Source organism: Suricata suricatta, chromosome 3, assembly GCF_006229205.1.
Source record: "Suricata suricatta isolate VVHF042 chromosome 3, meerkat_22Aug2017_6uvM2_HiC, whole genome shotgun sequence".
Taxonomy (NCBI): Eukaryota; Metazoa; Chordata; class Mammalia; order Carnivora; family Herpestidae; genus Suricata; species Suricata suricatta.
In genome coordinates, this window is record NC_043702.1 from 159,920,474 (window position 1) to 159,942,119 (window position 21,646).

The 21,646-nt window shown below is 37.4% G+C and overlaps 1 long non-coding RNA gene across 1 annotated transcript in view; it reads left to right on the forward strand.

Annotated features, from left to right (window-relative positions):
- LOC115286818 overlaps positions 1–7,022 on the forward strand; it is a 48,218-nt gene extending 41,196 nt beyond the window's left edge. The window contains exons 2-3 of the long non-coding RNA XR_003906289.1: positions 5,185–5,296; positions 6,784–7,022. This is a non-coding gene — a long non-coding RNA (uncharacterized LOC115286818). The remainder of the gene's footprint in view (positions 1–5,184; positions 5,297–6,783) is intronic.
- Positions 7,023–21,646: the final 14,624 nt, after the last annotated feature.

Genomic DNA, 21,646 nt, shown 5'->3' on the forward strand with positions numbered 1-21,646 from the left:
TTTATAATGCTGAGTGGTCATTAAGTGTTAGATTTTGACCTGTAACAAGTCATACTATAGTCTTTCAGTTCTCAAACACAGTATAAGAAATTAGTCCAAAACTTAGAAACAACAGCAACAAAACCCACACACATTTACAACCTCATACAGGTCATACAGTTTCTTTGGGTCATGAATTCCGGAGTGGCAGACCTAGTTATTTCCGGCACACTGCAAAGGCTGCCATCAAGATATTGCAGGGGCCACAGTCATTTGAAGGCTTGACTGGGGCTGGAGGACCTGCTCCCAAGCTCACTCATACGGCTGCTGCCAGAAGGTTTCAGTTCCTTGTCAGAAGGATCTTTCCTTTACAGTGCCATTTTAGTGTCCTCATGATGTGACAGCTGGCTTACCACCAAAGCTCATGAGCTCAGAGAATAAAATAGGAGCTACAACCTATTGATGAAATAGCTTAGAAAGCCATACTTCACCCAATTTACAGTTTCCTATTAGGAAATTTGCTGTAGGCAGGGAGTACACAAGGGCCTGAAAGCCAAGAAGTAAGACTCCATTGAAGCCATCTTGGAAGCTGCCTACCACAGGTATCTTCAGACATCATACAATTTTAGTTCATATGTAAATCATGAATTCTCCATCTTTGGCGCTATGTTACAATTCAGCTAAGTTCTTACCACCAATAACATATCTCATGTCTTCTTATCCCTTAATATTTCATTATTTGACAAAGTGTCTTCTAGTAACAAGTTGAAAAGTAGAGCTTAAAAAGTATAGTTTCAATAATCTGTGATGCTTTAACAAAATCTGCTTTGATTTCAGATGAGATCGGGCGCATTCAGGGGGGATGGCCGTAGACAAAATCTGCTTTGATTTCAAATGACATTTTTGACTTTTACTTTAAAAAGACATTTTTTCAGAGACCTGAGACTTTTACATTTCAATTTTTTTTTCTAATTTAAAAGCATTTCTAAAAGTTCATCTCCTCAGAAGACATATGCAGTCTTTTCAATCCACAAAAAGTCAGATTACTTTTTTCAGTGATCAGGATACATGACGTATCCTAAATCCTAGAGATCAACCAGCTCTCATTGTTGAGGTTGCCATAAACTTTAGAAATGAAGCATGATGTGTATTAGCAGGGTTTCTTTTAATGTTAAAAAGAATGTTAACATTTTAAATTTGGGGGGTAAAAAATCAATATTTCAGTTAAAATTTACTTTAAAGAAAATCAGCCCTTACATGAAGTATTATTTCAAGAAAGATGAAATTTATGATACCAATAGAATGACTCCTTCTTTCTCTTATCTCCCACCACCAAAAATATCTGCTATATTAAATGTAAGGAATTACATGATGGGAATGTCTTATTACTTATGTAATCACTAATAGCTTATTGAAATAGGACCTTAATAACTACTCTGGCAATTTTAAGGTATATTAAACTACTCAAGTAATTGTAAGCTAATGGTAATAGACATTATGTTATTACTGAAAGTAAGGCAGAAGTAAAGACTCTCCAGTTCTTGAGCCAAAATCCACCCTCTGATGAGTTTAACATAGTTTATTATGAGTTTAATATAGCTTATTCTTTTCACATAATACTAAAATGAAGCATAGCTTTCAATGGCTTTAATGGAAAAATCCTTAAAAACTCCAGGGTCAGTCTATGTTTATAAGGAAGAATGATACAGTTGTGTCTGTGAGATGTATCTCAATGCATTTTCATCTGATTTTTTGAGTCCCTATGAAACCTTGGCATGCCTCTCTTCATGGAATACTTTCAGCTATTCATCAGTTAATTAAGTCCATTTCATCCCCAAAAGGGCCAAAAGTAAGGAAGTCTGGCATTCTTACATAGGGTTTGTATGGATATATGTATGGGGTGGAGGACTCTCTATGTGAGTGTCTTTAATGAGTTTGCCTCTGTTCTTCTTGGTCTGTATTTCTTTAGGTCTACCTGTATCTTTCTGAGTTAAACCGTTTATTTTTATGCATCAGTATTAGATCTCATCTCATTCCAAAGAAGATTTGAGGCAGCTGCCTTACCCTGTATGCACAACTTTCTGTATGTCATGCCTCTACTTCTGTATCTCTGCTTTCATCTTTTCCTCTCTCCTTCCCACTTCATTCTAAGACACAAATAACCCTATATTTAATCGTTAGCTCTTCTTTTTATAACCTTTATTTAAAAAAACATTATCTCATTATTCATCATATAAACTTCCACATAGTCTTATCATCAGTTCTGCCAAGTTTCCAAAAATTTGACTATCCTTTTAGTGACTGCAGGACACTTTAACACCCCCCACGTCTCAAATATATCACAACTAAACTTTCCAGAAGTATGCTTCTTAAATTTCAGATCACACCTCTCGTATTCCCAAGCTATTCAAATCTAAATCCCTTCGCCTTTAATCTGGCTTGGCCTTAGTGACTCAGAGATCTATTGCTGAAACTGAAGGGTAAGTCTATATCTAAAGCAGACCTCTCAGTGGTGCTGTTGGGTTATGGGTCATGCCCTTGCTCATTGCCATCTAATGAGTATAGGGAAAAAATGGGTAATCAACACATTGCCAGTTGGAGTGACCAAAACCCTCTTCCATAAGCCATGGAAATAAGATTTCTGAAAATAAAAGATGGCGGGTAGGGGGTGGAGAAAGTGGTTAGTGTTTTTAAAGGCCTCTTGGGCTCCAATATCCTACCCCTACTGAATTACTCATGTTTATGGCCAGCGTTTTGTGATAGATTATTAAAGATAGTGGTAAATTTTTTGCCATTTCTTTCATGGAAAGGTAGATTCTAATGCATTGGAAGTAAAAAGATATTTCTGAGGCCAAGATATAATTAGCTGTTCAGGTTCTTATCTTTTTTGTAATATTGTTTCTGAAAGCTCTGTGCCACCATGTACAAAGTTAGACTAATTTCCCTGAGTCCACCATGTTGCAGAGGCCATCCTCTGGGAAACCATCCCACCTGAGCCCTGCATTTCAGTCTCCCTACCAAAGTTCAGGACATGTGAATTAAGCCATCTTGGGACCTCCAGTCTAGCCCGTTTGCCAGTTGAATACTAATGAGCAATCTCCATAAATTGATGTGCATAAAATAGAACACTCACAAATAAGTTGGGCAGAGAAAGACAGATACCATATGTTTTCACTCATATGTGGAACAGGAGAAACTTAACAGAGGACCATAGGGGATGAGAAGGGGAAAAAAATAGTCAAGGAGAGGGAGAAGGGCAAACCATAAGTGACTCTTAAATACTACTGAGGGTTGATGGGGGTTGGGGAGGGGGGAAATGGGTGATGGGCATGGAGGAGGGTGCTTGTTGGGAGGAGCACTGGGTGTTATATGGAAACCAACTTGACAATAAATTATATATATAAAAAAAAAAAAAAAACAGAACACTCAGCCAACGAAGCATGCCTAGATTCCTGACACAGACATGAGATAGAATATGGTGGTTGTTTTAAGCCAACTAAATCTTGTGGTTGTTTATTTTATAGAAGTATGTTGCCGGAGCACCTTACTACCCTACATCCTACATCCTCTCTCAGTCCGTAACTCGCAAGTAAAATTTCAAATCCTTTCTTGATTTCCAAACAACACAAGCATCCGACACTCACACATCTACTTTTCCTTCCTAGATACAATCCTGGAGCAGGGGTGGGGCAGGGAGGGGGAGAGAATGAAGATGGTTATCAATCCCTGACATAGTTTATGTGTATGACTTTTTTCAACACCAAATTCTATGAAAAATCACTTGTTTCTACTGAGATATTTGAGAACTACATTTAACCTATCGATCTCTCTCTGTTTGTGATCAATTCTTGTTGCTTTGGCCTATATATTAACTAGATTCCTTCTAGTTATCAAGTAAAAATTCTATACTTAGAATCAAACTGAAAAATAAATTACTATCCTGAGTTTCATACAATATAGACAATAAACATTTTCTTTTTGATTGAATCTTTAACACAAAGGTCTCCTTCAGTAAATCTTTATTTATATTTGTCTGAGTTTTAGGCGTAGAGCAACAGAACGTAAGGATAGTTGTGATAAATGAAAACAGAAGGGTTCGGCCATGTTCCACTACCAGAGATATCTCCTTGTTACTGAAACGTTATATAATTTCAAGAAAGGAATTCCCCAGAGGTTACTTTTCAAACATGGCTATTTTTGTTTAAATTATGGACAAGAGAAAGAAAAATAGCTAGAGGCATAGTACATTCCATGGGACAAATCATTTCACATCTAATAAACCTTAATGGAAAAGGTATGCATTTCTCCAGGAATGTACATATGTACATACCGTGGAAAAATTATTTTCCACTCAGAGCCTCATACTACCAGGACACTTTAATAGACACTCCAGGAGTATCATTCACGTGTATTATTTCATGGAGCTGTGCCCCAGACCGTGGCATTCACACAGGCAGTAAATGGAGCCCCCTTGAATTGTGCAAGCCAGAAGTACTTCCTGCAGTTACCTTCTCCCCATGGGTCTTACTCCTTGCTACCCTCTTCCATCTACGCCTTCTCATCACCTGCCGAGATAAGTTAATAGTTCTCAGCTTGTGCTCAGAAAAAGTACTTTCATTCTCTGCTTTGGCAGGCCCTGTTTTGGAGTAGACTGGGATAATTTTTCTTATCAGAAGCTCTGGTAGAGTCAACATTTTGGGAAATGCACCTTTCAGTGTAAAACATTCCAGTTACCGTTTACCTAGTGCAGGCTGAGAGTCGGGGATCCCAAAGCTGCTAGTTTTAGGAATGACTTCACCCAGCTGACTTGAGCAACCCATGATTTCCTTTTTTTTTTTTTTTTTTTTGCCTTTGAAGCTTACCGCCATTGAGAAGTATCTCAGCAAAGGTCATACATGAAGAGGCATTCTTTTGGAGAAAGATAAACACTGGAGTCAACATTCCAGTTGTTAACCACTATGTTGTTAGTATCCTCCAAACATCACCAAAACTGTTATCACTGAATTTACCTGCATTTTATGGCACGTTTCCATCTTAGATTTGGGATTAGTGAGAAATATAAATCATCAGGGAACTTAATTAATATTAAGATAATGCATTAGAGGATTCCATTTAGCCATTGCTAAAGCTTGGCTCATAATGAACCTGCCTCTTAGTTGTATGCTGCCAAAATGAAATGCCAGAAACAACTACCTTCTATTTCAGAACTGGGAGCCTCCCCCTTACAGCGACTGGTTGGCTGTTGGGAGTGCCTCCAAGTCATCGGACTCTGAACTCTACTTCTAAGAGTATAAGAAGATGGTGAAGTAGGTGGAAGGTAAGATATCATATCTCACACACACAAACACGCATGCACACGCACACAAACATACACACACATACTGGGTTTGTGCTATTGTCCTCTCTCCTTCCTCAGACAACTGAAGTATACACTGAATGTACTTAAGATCAAAGAGTAATATTCACTGATTTTGCAGGACACTTTACTCAGCTGTACAATATCCTGCAACATCCTAATTTTCTCTAGCTCCACACTAAATTTTATTTATTTTTTAATGTTTATTTATTTTTGAGACAGAGAGAGAGAGCACAAGTAGGGGAGGGGCAGAGAGAGAGGGAAACAGAATCTGAAGCAGGCTCCAGGCTCTAGGATGTCAACATAGAGTCCAACATGGGGCTTGAACCCATGAACCACAAGATCATGACCTGAGCCAAAGTCAGACACTTAACCAACTGAGCCACCCAGGCTCCCCTCCACACTAGATTTTAATGCCTGTGGAGTCACCCTAGTGACATTTCTGGGAAGTTATATTCCTTAATCACATACTACAGCTCAAAACTGGGTTAGTTCCTTTCTCCATTTTTCTGTCTCCACCTAAGATAATGACTCACCTGGTGACCCACGGCACTCTGGGTGTGGCCTCAGAGTGTTGACCATATCCCCAAGGGCAGTAGCCCTACACATTTGTAATATCAAATTACCTTAACTTCTTTCACAGGACATACTTTATTGACTTGAGAACAGGGCAGACAAGAAAAATAGATCCACATGCTAATTCCTGTTACTGTAAATAATACTTGAACGACTGTCTGCCTATGCAGATATTCCTCATCAGGCACTGGTGAGAACATATCTTGTCAGATTTCCCAAGACAGCCTTTTTCTAGGTCCACCACCAGAGCCCTGAGCATACAGAAGCTATATTCCTCCCTCCCCAGGATGAGTGCCTAAATCTCTGGCATTTCATCTCCCTCTTTCACTATTCTATCCTTACTTTTTGGCTTCATAATATCTTTATTTCTCAAATAAGCAAAAGCTATTCTCTCATCTCCATTTTATAATGGGCTATAATGCTACATTAAAGCTACGTTTTTATCAGAAAAAAAAGTAAAAGGTCTATCAGAATCATTCAAGTCTCTAGGTCTAGGAGAGTTTACGACTCAAATGTTTCATGAGGGTAAATACTGTTATACCTTGCAGGGAATTTAAGAGAGACAAAGTAAGTCCAATATAAGAAAGAAAAAGAAAAAAGCCAAACAGCTAATTTTTCCTAAATATGTTGGCTGAAGTTCTTAACAACTGTACCTCTGAATATGACATATTGAATATGACATATGAAGTCCAAATTCCATATACCTAGGCCTAAAATTATGATTATTTTTCCCTTTGTTACCAAACAAAGGGTCCCTTATGGGCTAAATTATGCTTCCCAAAATTCCTATGTTGAACCGTCCTACCACAGAATGTGACTATTTGGAGATAGGGCCTTTAAGAGGTAATTAAGTTAAAATGTGGTTATTACAGCTGGCCTTCATCCAGTCTGGCTGGTGTCCTTATAAGAGGAGGAGATTCCACACCAGAGACGTCAGGAATGCCTAGTCACAAAGAAAAGATCACATGAGGGCACAGCAAGAATCTATCCATCTGCAAACCAAAGAGGGAGAGGCCTCAGAAGAAATCAACCTCAGGAGAAACTTACCAACATGTTGATCTTGGACTTCTAGCCCCAGAACTGTGAGAACATAAATTTATGTTGCATAAGACACCCTGTCTGTGATATTTGTTATGACAGCTGAAAAAATTAATACAGGGTCCAGGGAAAAATATTCTTTCTAAAGGCTAGGTCTCATAGATGTCTAATATTTAAAAAACAGAGGAGAAAGAAGAAGAAGACCAAGTTTTACCTTTTTGGTCCCAGTCAACCAGTTCCAAGAGAGGGACCAATTTCCTCATTAAGAGGAAAACTTTCTTCCTCCAGAAACTACAGCAAGGTCATGGTGATGAGTCATAAATGCAATGTTGTTCTTTTCCTTCTCTTTCCCCTCCTGGAAGGAACATTTAAGTACACATTTTCTTCCTTTGGTAAAACTTATCTAATGCACTTTATACCCAAACTTACACCCACGGCAGAAGCCTTCTCCGAGAGTACAGATTCTTAAGCAATTCATACTCCTTACCCTAGTATCCTGTCAAATCTTAGGAAAGTTTTTCAAAACTGGCCAGCACTGTTCCAGTAACAAAATTTAATTATGTAAAATAGATGCTAAAATGTTAAACTTGAACTCTGGAATTCAAGATTGACTTATAGTTAGTCTAGTCCATCTCCCCAGTAATAATTAGACCTTGGCTTTGTACAGAATTTCCCTATTGCAGCAATTTGAAAAGTTTTATTAAGTTTAGATGAATCCTAAAAGCCTCTTGTGTTTTCTAATTCCACGTCCCTTACTTATTGCTGTTATTTTATTTTTTTCATCAATGTTCATAATGTTCACAATGTGAACATATTGTAGCGATGTGTACATATTTTTCTTTGATGAATCTTTAAATCCAAAAGAGAGTGTCTCTTTACAACTGCTTTAATATGGCAGTTTATTCTTAGAAAATCTCCAAGGCACGAGCTGCTGTTATCAACTCCCTCCAGTTAATGTCACTTCCGCCAGCCATAAGCCAACCTCTACAAAAACTGAACATGTAATTGTCACACCCATATCTGCTGAGGGGACAGGGACACTGGAATATCTCTCCTGGGGTTATAAGCTGCTTTTTCCATTTTTTGCAGAACAAATGAACTTTGAATGATCACATATACCTCCCCTCAGAACTAGGCTTTAAATGGGATCATCATTAATATAACAATTTGATAAGAAAGTATATGATAAATTTGAGTTTATACCCTAGCTAACAACTGATATGTATTGCCCTGCCAGTTTTTTTCTCTCAGTAGGGGAATCCCATGCTTAACACTCAGCTTAGTTTTATCAACCTAACCAGTAAACTAAGGAAACAGTGGAAAGTCTAGTTGATCATCTGAGTCCTTACAGAGAATGATGTGCAGAATTGGTCACCTGTGGAGCACCTTCTGGCCTGCAAGGTCAGAAGGCCCCAGTTACTGCTGACCTGCCAATGTTTGCAGCTTCCTTTCAGAGGGTCATTGCTTTGTACGCCATAGCTTTCTATGTGGGAGGCCTGGTTAAAATCGTATATTAAACACCATCAGCCAGTACCACTTCACTATCTAATTAGCTAAGTAACATTTTCCATGAAAGTAGAAAGGTGGGAGAAATGCTCAAGTTGTTGCATAGTCTTGGGGGAGGAAGAGGCGCAACTAGTAGCAATCCTGGGGACAGCTTGAGAGAAGAGAATGCCTTTTGTTATGATCCCAACAGAAAAAGAGATACTCTTAAGGTACAGGTAAGAAGACACAATTCAAATATTTCCCAAGAGTAGGCACTACTTGTGAAGTTTATAGTCAAATAATTAACATGCTGTGATATCACTACAAATCTGCTTTTCTTATATTACTCAATCTATTGTTCCATTTTTCTAAATTCAGTGGCAAACTTGTCGAGTGGGGTTTCTGCAGGCTTTCTCATGAGAATATCCTGTTTCTTAGTAGCTTTTAACATTATGTGATTATCCCTGATGTAATAACCAGGCTCTAAACATTATGTCATTCTTATTATTGTACCCTGAAATACCCTATTAAGTGCTTCCTCTCTTGTCTCAATATTTATAGCTTCCAAATAATTGCAGATTATCATGGTCTCCCAAGTAGCCTAAAGTAACTGCTCAACTCTGACCTGATATCTTTCAGTAGATGAATGCAAATCACCTTCTTTGTCCATTAACTTTGAATGGATTTGGAAAACTATGAACTTACGCAAGGCATAAAAAGAAATAGTCCGACATACCTAATTGGTCAGACATCTGTCTTTCAGTTTTAGTCTCTTTGCTTCTGGTAAAACTAAGGAGGAGTTCATAGCCACCTGGTGATCGTAGCCCTTCCAAATGAAGAATTAAGACTTTGTTTTCATCAGTCAAATCATTAAAGACTTGCAGAGATTGATTTGATAGCAAAGTGGCTGCTCTTTGAAATGTTATATATTTTGTCTTCCCAAGGATCACACAAAACTCTACTTGCCAAGAGGGCAGCTGCAGTGTTCAAGTGACGCCATCCCACTTACCTTGGTCACAGCTGGGACTCTCATAGAAACTGTCAAAGTAGCAAGTTGTCAAGATAGTTGGAGAAGCTCCCTGCTGCTGCCATGTGTCCTTCTGTTCTACTTTTCTAGCACATTGAAAATGTCAGCAATTCCTTAACACTCGAGAGCGGAAGCTTGAAGTTATTCTTTTCTCTTGTTTATTTTCTGTCATCAATAAGACAAAGAACTGATAGTCTAATATAAGAGTCCTAGGTTAATTCTATTTGAAAGAAAAACCTGGCTACCTCTCAGAATCTATTGGTTATTTTAATTGTGTATGAGCAATGAGGCTTGTGAGGCAGATTATGAGGAATATCCCTGTCCCTCCCAGATTCATACTAGAACTGGACCAGGAGGGAAGCCAGTGAATAGTAGCACCCAGTAGCGATGGCCGCGCCACTACAGGTGGCCAAGAAATGGTCGTGCCACTCAAAAGTGTGTTCCAGCGTTCCTCTCCTACATTCTAAAAGGACATATTAGGTATGCAGCAACTGAGTTAGCTGCCAAGCTCATGACTTCTTTGCCTAGAAACAGCCACCTAACTAGTACCATTTAATTTAGCTGACTAAAATAGACTTTAGAAATTATTGCATCCAACCCTTTCACTTTATGGAATGAGAAAACTGAAAGTAAGAAGGTGTTTCCTGTGGTCACATCACAAATTTGTGCCAGACATGGGAATAAAAGACTAGTTTGTTTTTTCCTGAAATCCATACTTGATTGTCTAACGTAACTGAGTGACACTACTCACAAAGAAAAAAGAAAAACCTTTCTATTGCAGCATCAAGGAACTGTATAGCTTCTGTGTTGTTGGAGGGTTTTCTCCTCCTCCTCTTCCTCCTTCTTCTTCTTTTTCTTCTTCTGTCTTAAAGGAGAGAAAATAATGCAAAAGCATGTTTTCAAAGTATCTCCAGACTCACCAAAAAAGAAGAGTTACTATGAAGAATGAAGAATACCTCTGTCTCCCAAAAAAGTGTCTCAGGTTTGGGAGTTTGGCAGGTTTTATGGGTGTAGAAGGAGAGATAGGTGGGTTAGCATTACTTTGGCTTCTTCCAGTGGGAGGAATTTCTGGTAGACCCAAATTGTATAAGACAGAGAAGGAAAATTGTGAGTATCACAATTGGGAAAATTGCCAAATGCAGTGTAGCCATTTGTGAAACTGCTGCAGTAGATCTTAAGATAACTAATCATATTAACCTCTCCTAACGTGTATTATATACAGGAGAAGAAGCGGTGAAAATCTCTCTCCATTATGGAACTTAAGATCAAGTGAATTGTGCGTGTAATAGGCTATTTAAGACTCAAGTGGTGAATGGAGTTTTCAATCTAGAACCTGACATGAAAAAAATCATTGATTCTTTCATTATTGCTTCTTTTGTATTTCATTTCTCTTTAACTGTAAATACTTTCAGACTTAAATAATAGGTGGAAGAAATACCCAGTAAAGCATTCATGAGTCCAAAGGGTCTACTCTTTCAATATCCCATTCATTCTGTAATTGATCTCAAAATTTACAAAGTGTTAAGAGTTTTCCACTTAGAGTATGTATTATCAATACTGCAAACCAATACATTTTTTCCTGAAGGGCTTACACTAATAAAAAGATATTTTGGAGCTTATAAGGAACAAAGCGAACCATATGTATCTGAGATCCAAACATCTATAATGACAATATTGAATGTTTGGAGGGTAAAAATCCTTTATTCAGGCAAGAATGAGCCAAAGTTTAGCAAGCTAATAGCCAAATTGCTTTCTCCTTCAGACATTACAGAGTGAAGAAGGAACCAGATTATAGATGCATGTGCATCAGGTATAGAGCAATATAGCAAAAGCTGTTTTGTCTCATTCGCAACTGAATAGTTATTACACATACGCTGAAAGTCATCCGAGCTAGCCTTAACTTGCTTGGACTCCTCATTTGTAAGCCATCAGTGGAAGTTCCTGTTCTAAGAGCCCCACAATCGGCTTTGATAGGAAAAATGTTCTTGGTAAAAATATTCCTTATATCCTCCATAGAACTTTTTCTTAGGTAGGGGGAGTGAAAAGTTAGACTCTGGCTTCCCACAGTGAGCTATTTCTTGTGATTTCTAAGCACATAAAGTATTCTCTTTAGCCAGTCTATGATATAAAGATGGTCACATCTTCTAAAAGAAAAGTGCTATTTCTATTCTACCTTTTGTGTACCTACATCATTTAGGACTCCTGAAGCACATGGGTCGACCCTAGCATTTTGACCCCGAGTACATTTTGATGTTGAAGATGTTCTTATTCTAGCAGGCATTTGAAAACTTTAGCTGCTGACTCTCTGTCTGCCATTGGCTGTGTGTGTGTCTCTGTATGTATCTCTTGATCATCTTCAATGTCTTCTTGACTTTCTCTTTGTCTTTGCTTCTGCTTCTCTTTTGGATTGTGTTTCACAACATCACTTATAATTTTTTCCTGACAGAACTGATTTCAGTCATTCATGAGAAGGCATAATAAATATGCCTGGTAGAAATAACCATAATAAAATAGAACCAATATGGCTAAAACTGCACAGGGTTAAAAGTGTTGGACAAATTAAGCCTTCATGGAAAAATGCACATCTTCAAATTTTAATCCAGGGATTATGGGCTTAGTAGAACTAATGACCAGAAAATTATAATTGATGAAATTAAAATTTTAGTGTATTTGGTAAAATGAGAAACCTTAATGGACTGGATCATTGTAAAATAAAAATAAAAATAAACTTTTCAAAACAAAGGAAATTTCAGTAAAATGAAGTAAATTTCTGTGCCTGACGGTGGCTGTCAGTGGCTTAGTGCTCATCTTTGGCATTCCTTGACTTGTAGAAGCATCATCAGGATCACATTTACATGGCATTCTCCCCATATGTGTGTCTGTGTCCACATTTCCCCTTTTTATAAAGACATCAGTCATTAAATTAGAGTAGGGGTGTCTCCTACCACAGAATGACCTCATCTTATAATCAATTAATTATACCTGCAATGACTATTTTCAAATAAGGTCATATTCTGAGATACTAGGGGTTAAGACTTCAACATATGAATTTGGGGAGGAAACCATTCAACCTATAACAATGTACTTAAATGTGTTATCATCAAAAATGTATCCTTATTTGTGGTCTGGATATCTGTTTAAAAGATCAGGAAACTTGAGGACATTGACCAAGTAATACATCCCCTGGAAAAATGTGGTTCAATACATATGCAGTTAATATTATTTCTTAAGAAGGATACCACAGGATTCCGGATGCACCTGTGCAGGAAAATTTACACAGATCACAGGGGTAGGAAACTAGAACATGTGACGTTTTTGTATGAAATCCTACTTGGTATCCAGATGTATTTATTGCCCTAATATTTTTGTTACAGCAAAAATAAGCAGCTTGAACTTCAGTGCTAGAAAGATGCCAGGAAACTGATTACAGGAGGTCATTACAATCAGATCTGCCCCGTGGAGGCACTGAAAGAACACTGCCCTGACATGGGGACATTGAGGCAGTCATCAGTGGTGTTCCTAGCCCTTTCTTGTCCACGTGGGGTGACTCAGATATTTGAAAAGCAAAAGGCATCTCACAAGCAGAAGACTTAAAATACCAGGTGTTGGTTAACGATTACTTATAAGTATAAAACCTGATTTCGACTATCCCCTGATTTGTGTTATCTGATCTCTAAGTGAATGAACCAAAGGAACTTAATTCATTTCTGCCTTAGGTAGTATACATGCCTGAAAACTATCCTGGCAATAAAAAAGAAAATAATATATATACTTATATGTTTATACATATACCTACATTATATGCATATATATCTATGGAAGAAGAAGAAAGCATACTTGCAAAAGACCTTAGGTAAGTATATGATCAATTGGCAATTGTCAAGAGGAAAATAGATACAAATGAGAGTTGAAAAAATGAATTATAAAGCTTCCTTTAAAATAGCTTTTTGAACCTTAATAATAAGTAAATATATGCAGATTAAAATAATCAATGATATATTATTTTCACCTACCAAATTAAAAGATATTTTTAACAATAGTAATACCAGTATTGGTAGGATGTGAGAAAAATACACCTTTGTAGAAACTGCTGGATGGATGTAAATTGATATAAACTTCTCTGAAGACAAGTGGACAATGGTCTTTAAAAATGATTAAAGCATAACTGGTCTTCTTTAGAGAATTTATTCTAAAAAAAATAAAGAATTTATCCTAAGTGAGTGTCTCACAAAAGTCTTATTTCCTGGGTATTTATATTATTGAATGGTTAGATTATTTCCAAAGTAAAAGAATACAGAAATTGTTAATGCATGAACGTATATATGCAAAAGATAAACTGTGTTATATATAGTGGGTCATTTTGTAAATAATTTCTGTTCTCTATTTCATAACTGAGTTTCAAAACTGAGTTTTCCAGGTCCCACAGAATATGGGTAGTGGAGCTGTGATTTGAAGGATCAAGTTCTTAATCTCTCTGCTATAATTTTTCTAGGTTTTTAATATTTATCACTTAACAGAAAGTTATGGGACTTTCGGATGGCTCAGTCAGTTAGGCTCAGGTCATGATCTCATGGTTGGTGGGTTCAAGCCCCGGGTCGAGCTCTGTGCTGGCAGCTCAGAGCGTGGGGCTGGCTTCCGATTCTGTGTCTCCCTCTCTCCCTGCCCCTCCCCCACTCACGCTCTGTCTCTGTCTCTCTCTGCCTCTCAGAAATTAATAAACATTTTTAAAATTTTTTTAAAAAAGAAAGAAAGTTGTACATTTTTTTCTGGAATCAGAATGAAAAGATGATCTGTGTGGTCCTTAAGAGACTACAAGTTCATGTTTCTGGAGTGGGGGACAGTATCTCCCACTGTATTGAGGCTTCAATGTAGCTCTGGGATTGATCCTTTAATTTTCGTCTTACCATTTTCTCAAATTGTCTTTCTTTTTTGCAGTTTCTACTTTGGGAACATTTACTCAATGTCATCTTTCTGCATACTTTTTTTTTTTAATGTTAGCTTGTAGTTTTAATTTTGAATGGCTCTTTCTTATTCTGATTATTCCGATGGATAGCAATCAGCACTTATTTAATGAAGGCAGTGTCTTCTCTTACCATTGGGATAGCAAGACAAATCATCAGGCTTTATCTTTATTTAGGCTTTCCTCTGTTTCCTGAATTGTCTGTTTCATTTTTTGTTGTTTTATTTGGGCCCTCTCTCAAGTGAAGACTTTTCTCAAATATGTGTGGAACATCCCTCTAATCCTCACACACAGAGGAAGGCCTGGACATGTCAGCTTTCATCTGGTTCCCACAACACCATCTCCTCCCCCTTGTCCACCTTAGACTTAGGGCAGAATTCACTGTTGCTAGTCCCTTAAGAAAGTTCGAGGGTCCTTTATGACTTTCTTTAACCCTTTCCGTGTTTGTGCAAATACTCCATTCTCAAAAGTCTTTTCAATGATCTCCATAGCTGTGTTTATCTGCGCTGCCGCATTAGCCAATCAAAAAGTAAGTGTTATCTCTTCCATAGTTTCCAGACTCAGTACGCTATAAACATAGTTTGAATAAATCGGTTAACTCACAAGGCAAATTTCTTTTGGCACAAGTTATTTTACCTATAAACCTAGGACCCATATTGCATATGTACATTTTTCTAGAAAGAAGACCCATAGCTCTCATCAGGATCTCAAAGAATTTGTAATCTAAATACGGTTACAAATGATTCTCTTTAACGTTGTATTTAGCTTCTGGAGATGTTGTGTTTGACATTCTGGTAGCTGATACTTGGAAGCAAAAAGGTAGAGAGTAATGAAACTATCATGAGTCTTCTCTAGAAGATGCTGATTTTATGTTAGAGATAAAAAAGAGGCAGTAACTTTTATATGTTTTCTTATCATTGTTATGCTCAAAAATAGTTTTTAAGTAAATTTCTTGCATAATAATTATCAGTATCATCACTAAGTAAAATTTAATTAGACTAAAATGTCAGTAAACTTCATTATGTACATTGTCATCCACAATTCCAAAATAGCATTATGCATGTTGCCAAGTATTTTATTCTTAGTTCTAAGCTGCATTTCCTTTCCAAAGGTCTACCTGCCTGTAGTTTTATGTATATGTAGAAATTTGAATTGGAACATAAACTTTTTATGTTTAAATCACAGGTTTTCTTGATACTGCTTTACCATTTTCAATTATTTTAAAACATACAAAATATATTTAAGTAATTGTATCTGAAAATTTATAAATCATTGGCAGAATGTAACAGGTCAAAAGAAAAATATGGAAGGCCTAAGCTATTGCCCAGGATAATTAGAGTAGCATCTCACTCTACAAAACAGCATGAAACAAAATTCAAAACTAATGGACTAAGTCTCACAAGCATATTGTGTTTAATAATTAAACAGGAAAACAGAAATTCAAGATTTTTCAAAGTGACATTAGTAAAAGCTAGCAAAAGGCAATATTTCCTTTTGCAGAACTGACTTAATTTTCTTCTGTCTTGCTGTGCCTAATATCTTTCATAATTGTTGAAGACAGGCAATTTGTACTGAGTGATGGGTAACTTAAATTTTCGAATAAAGTCTGATTCCTTCCTCTTAGACTTGGAAAGATTAGAACAAAATAGAGAATTAGATGTTTCTGGATATGTAGAAACTAATCATTTGATAATATATAGTATCTTTTACTATTCCTTTTTTTAATTGCATGTAAAAATATTTTACAGTTTTAGTTGCTAGATTCATCATCTATTTGCAGCTTGGATTGAGGCACCTTCACATTGCAGTGGCTTTATTTTGCCCCCCAAGATTTTATGAAGACCCACTTCTAGTAGTTCTTCTTCCTGAAGTCTTCACACAGCCTTGTATCTACTTTCTCTACCCTACTCCTCTTAAAATGCATAGTTTTTGCTGTTTTCATTACTCATCTGCTACCTTTATCAAACACCTGTCCTATGATAAAATTGTCACCTGTGATGTGGTGAAACCAGGACATGGAAAAGAGGATGTTAAAGGACAGAGCTTATATTTCATTTATACAGACATTTCATCATGGAATGAAGCCCATCTCTTAATGACCTTGTGATTTAGACATGTCCCTGGATTTCTCTGAATCTCAGTTTGCTAATTTGTGAGGGAGGAAGAAGATCACACCTGAATTTCTTACCTTTGGATCTGTGATGGTTAAATGAGGAAGTGAAAAAAAAATTTAATTGTTAACTGCCTCCATTATTTGAGGCATTCTCTTTTTTAATGTGGAGGTAATAACAGTTAATAGATGTGTTATGAACACGTTATGTTCCATACTAAATCCTTCATACTCACTGCCTTATTCAATCGTCAGAAAACCCTATAGAGTGAGGACTATTATTAAATCTATGTTACAAAGAGTCTGATAACATCAGGCTATGAACCCAGGCAGTGTGGCTCCTGAGGCCATCATGTTGTACTGAGATCTGCTACATTACTTTCCATAAAGCTAAGCTTAAAAAAATCCGCCATGTTTTAGATGAGCAATTCTACTATCATAGTACTGAAAAATTACCCCCTCCCATACCCATCATGGTACATCTTATAGATTTTCTCTTTATTTTCTCCCTGCTCCAAACTCCCTAGGAATTCCTTAAATTAGGACTGTCATGTTAAGATCAATCAACAAAGGAATGCTATGTTTAACTGTCATTCTAATTGATGGTGTGAATTCTTAAGAGGATATATGGAAAATATAAACTTCAAGAACTTATTCCATGTGTATATATAAATATCAAACTTATAAATATGAGACAAACACAAGAAGTCCTGTTCTTTTTTTTTTTTAATTTTGTTTAATGTTTATTTATTTTTGGGAGAGAGGGAGGGAGACAGAGTGTGAGTGAAAGGGCAGGGAGGGAGGAAGACACAGACTCTGAAGCAGGCTCCAGGTTCTGAGCTGTCAGCACAGAGACCTACACGGGGCTCTGAACCGATGAACCGTGAGATCATGACCTAAGCCGAAGTCAGACACTTAACTGACTGAACCACCCAGGTGCTCCAAGAAGCCATGTTCAAAATGGACTTACACTTTACTGGTTTTGTGGCATTTCTTTATCTCTCCTATACAAATTCTTTATTGTCTTTTTTTTTTTTAAGTTCATTTATTTTGAGAGAGAGAATCCCATCTAGGTTCCATGCTGTCAGCACAGAGCCCAGTGTCGGACTCCAGCTCATGAACTGGAAGATCATGACCTGAGCCTATATCAAGAGTTAGAAGCCATCCAGGTCCCCCATTGTTTTAGCTTCTTAAGAGTATCAATATTTGAGATTTCCATAATCTCCAAGGTAAATTTCTAAGAAAAGTAACTGTGACAGGGTGTCTAACAGATTGATAGTTTTGTTGAACATAATGTGAGTTAACTTCAGAGGGGAATAATAATTGTTAACACTTGACTGAGTGATCACTAAGTGTCAGATGTATGCATTATCTCATTTAAAATCTCAAAATTATGCCATGAAGTAGACATTGTTTTTTATCACCACTGCATATGGAGAAGTATAAGCCTCTGAGGTGTTAAATCATGGCCATGAGTAGAGCCAGGATTTGGTCCCAATCCTGATTCAACAGGTACCTTAACCACCAAGCTTCCCAAAGAGGGGCCACATTTCCCAAACTAGATACGTCACCATATTTCCCTCACTAGCATCCTAGCTGAGCAATTCTTTGCCGTCCTACACGAATGCCATTACAAATCTGGAGCTACCCATACTTGTTGACGATTTACCATGGATCCAGTAACATTCCTTTAGAGCACAGGAGAACATTCACAAGCTGCTAGAGCCCATCCAAAATATGTAAGTTGCAAACTATAGTCAGAATAATTAGTGATATAGGACCAAAGCCTATATTACCTTCGCCTGGTTTCATTCACAAGACCTCACTTTAAATATAATTATCTGTTTCCAAGCAAAAGTGGTTTCTGTGAAGGATGTTTAGATGTAATGCATGGTGAAAATCAGGCATCCTCTTTTGTAACTATCTGTTGAGGACACGATTGCCACTTTGTTTTCACAGCCAGGAGTGGTAAGCCTCCTCAATCAAGAGGCAGAGCTAATTTCTGTTCTCCCTCTGCCACACTGAAGTGCCTGTCTCTCAACTAACTCATGCGCCTCCCTTCTGAGCCTAGGTTTTCAAACCTATCAAATAGAATTAGTCTTACATTGTCTATCTTCTAAGAAGAGATTTAAAGATCAATTAAAGTGTATCTGCAAAGTTGGGTGGAAAATAAATAGCAAGCAATTTACAAATATAAAAAAGTTCCTTCCCAGGACACCTGGGTGGCTCAGTTGATTAAGCGTCTGACTTTGGATTAGGTCATGATCTCGAGGTCCATGAGTTCAAGCCCTGTGTCAGGTTCTCTGCTAACAGCTTGGAGCCTGGAGCCTGCTTTGGATTCTGTCTCCCTCTCTTTCTGCCCTTAACCTGTTCGTGCTCTGCCTCTTGTTTTCAAAAATAAATAAACATAAACTTTTTTAAAAGTTCCTTCCTAAAACCAGAAGCTCAGAGCTAGAGCAGCATCCTTATAATCTGCCAAACCCACCCTGTCTCTCTCAAGAAATGAGCCAAGCTCCTTTTAAGAAACATCAAGTCTTGCTTGTTTTTAGTGCGATGGGATTTAAGTCTTTTTCACATGCGGGTTGTTAATCTGCCTTTCCAATTTTCTGTAATCTTCTTTTGCTTTTACTACAAGCATAGGAACTTGCTTATAATTTAAAATATAAGCTGTATGAAAGCAGGAATATATTTTTGCTTTTTGCTTGCTGATGTATCTGTACGAATTAGAGAAGTGTCTGCCACGTGGGTAGCTCAAAAGCACTGCTGAAGAAACTGAACAAATGTCATACAATTCAGTGCTAATTTCCAAAGACTTGAAAGTACATACATACACTGCACCATATGCTGGGTACAGTGCTGGGTGAGCTGTGCACCCTACTTCATGTAAGTGTTATGAAATCCTAGAGGGAAGGTAACTTTCAGGAGAAAAAACACATTACTCTATGTTTTGTAATTTCCAGAGTCACTTCTTTTTTTTTTTAATTAGTTTATTGTCAAATTAGTTTCCATACAACCCCCAGTGCTCTTCCCCACAAGTGCCCTCCTCCATCACCACCACCTCTTTTCCCCCCTCCCCCTTCCCCTTCAACCCTCAGTTCATTTTCAGCATTCAGTAGTCTCTCAAGATTTGCGTCCCTCTCTCTCCCCAACTCTCTTTCCCCCTTCCCCTCCCCATGGTCCTCCATTAGGTTTCTCCCATTTTCCTGTTAGACCTATGAGTGCAAACATATGGTTTCTGTCCCCAAATAGTCAAAGTTATATTGAAGCAGAGTCACTTCTTAATAGCTGAAGTAATTAATAATTATATAACAACCACCATTTCTGGAGCGATCCAAACTAAACGTGTTTGCTCATCGGTACAGTAAACATACCAAGAAGGCGTTATTCTTATTTTAAAGATGAGGAAATCAAGACACAGTGAATAAGAGCTCAAAGCCAATGCCCAATAATCCCCATCGTTCTTTCCCTGGCATCAGTCTAGCACTTTCTGAACCCCTCGGTGCTACGGTACCTCTTCCATCTGCCATAATGATCTCTCCACTTATCTCTCTTCAAGTCCACACGAGGTCTGGGAACAGAGAGGAACTTGCTAAATAATTTTGAGTGAAGAAAAGCTTTTATCCAATATGTGAGAGCCCAGAAACAACGAAGATTATGAACCCTGTCCTTCGAGTGGAATAAGCTCATTAAAGAGTGTTCACGACTCCCCCAAGTATTGGAAGACTTGGAAAATAAAGCGGCCTGTGAACAAATTTCAAAACCAATGAGAAAACAGCTTTATAAGCAGGACCTTCCAGCACCTTTATTTAATATGCAATATAATTCTTATGAAAACATATGTTAACCAGATACACTCCAAAGTAGTCTTGCTACTTTGAGAGTAGCTCTTATGTAGGCTAGTATGTAATGGATACCAGTGCCTAGTGTGGGTGTGTTTGTAGTGATTTTTTTAAATTTTTTTTAATTTATGATACAGAGAGAGACAGAGCATGAGAGGGGGAGGGGCAGAGAGAGAAGGAGACACAGAACCAGAAGCAGGTTCCAGGCTCTGAGCTAGCTGTCAACACAGAGCCCGACGCGGGGCTCGAACCCACAAACGTGAGATCTGACCTGAGCCGAAGTCGGAGGCTTAACCGACTGAGCCACCCAGGCGCCCCAGTAGTGATTTTTTTAATATAAAAAAGTTTTCCCCATAAAATATATCAGCAAAACGCTGTGTGATGAAATTGGAGGGAGCCGTGTTTCCTAAATCACTGCATATCTTAAAAATGTCTCATGTGGATATAAAGTTTTCCTAAATATAAAACTTAATGTAAAATAAGCTTTTGAGTTTAGCACCATGGGAAATAATTGTCTGATTAGGACCTGACGATAATATCTGTAAAAATTATCTCCTTGTAAACACTTGCATCACTAATAAATTTCTTACTTAAAACTTGAATTAAATATATAAAGGTAATATGTTCCTGCTGAAAAATAATTTCCTAATGAGCGACTAAGTCATACAACCTATTTAGTGGAGTTATTATAGTTATTACTAATAAAATTGGCCTCCCATTTAAATGTGGAGAAGTTGCAATGGTTCCAATACCAATTATACATTATCCCTAAATTACATATTGAAACTTGGTGGAATTATGCCAAGATGTAATCAGAAGGAATCATGAGGTGAGCAATTTTCAGAGCTCAATTTAATTCGACATCTTTTTAACTGTATCTTCCAAGATTATAATTACACTGAGCAATTGGTTTGATTGAAGGGGGGAAAATCATACTGCTTCATTGACCACCATTTTACATACTTGTTTGAATGGTACTGCACATGATATAATTTGTAATAAGTTCAATTATGAGGAGAGCAGCAACACAGATATTTTTTTGAGTTCTAGTGGAAATAACATTACAAAAGCCAAAGAGCCTTCTTTCTAAAACTCAGTGTCACAGGACACATCTATTTCTTCAAAATTTTCTTGGCAATTCATGTACTGGTTGATCACAGAGATTATGGGCTATTGACTAGAATGAAGGTTGAATTTCCGAATTTGTCCCTTAGAGTCTCTGGGATGTTAGGCAAGATGCTTAGCAGATATTACTTCTTTATATCTGAAGTGAGAA